The sequence below is a fragment of the Magnolia sinica genome, chromosome 10 (assembly GCF_029962835.1).
Source record: "Magnolia sinica isolate HGM2019 chromosome 10, MsV1, whole genome shotgun sequence".
In the NCBI taxonomy this organism is placed as follows: Eukaryota; Viridiplantae; Streptophyta; class Magnoliopsida; order Magnoliales; family Magnoliaceae; genus Magnolia; species Magnolia sinica.
The window spans coordinates 10193498-10194048 of NC_080582.1; positions in this window are offsets into that span (position 1 = coordinate 10193498).

Consider the following 551-nt stretch of genomic DNA (forward strand, 5'->3'; position numbering starts at 1 on the left):
ACTTGACTTTATCTAGTGTAGAGACCGGTTAGATGTAGACGCTATCAAAATCTGAAGTAAAAACTCGTGTTATACATGGATTCTATCAGACTCTATTAGTAGCTGTGAGGATTGCCGAAAGAAATACCTCAGAAAATTTTAGAACGGTTTAAAGGAAGAAATTCATCGATTCACATCCAAACTACCTATATTGAGGTATGCATGCATGCAAGTTTCAGTTTTATAATCTTCTAATGATGCATAGACGATCTTAGATTTTACTATAAGCTCTTACGTATAAAAATTCTAATATTTTTACAGCTTTCAGATTTCTTACATCCATAGCCATCAAGATGAAGAAATTCTCAACCGTTGGACTGTTCTTTGTGCTTCTCCTCCTTGTCCATAATGGTAACGTAGTTTTCATGGGTCCACGGCAACTATTCGTCGCAATGGACCATTTCATTGTTATTCACTACCACAGTGGGCGTTTGGCAAATCATGACCGTCCAAACCATGTGATTTGATAATCCTATCCATCCAATTTATGGGCTTCTAATGGACAGTAGATC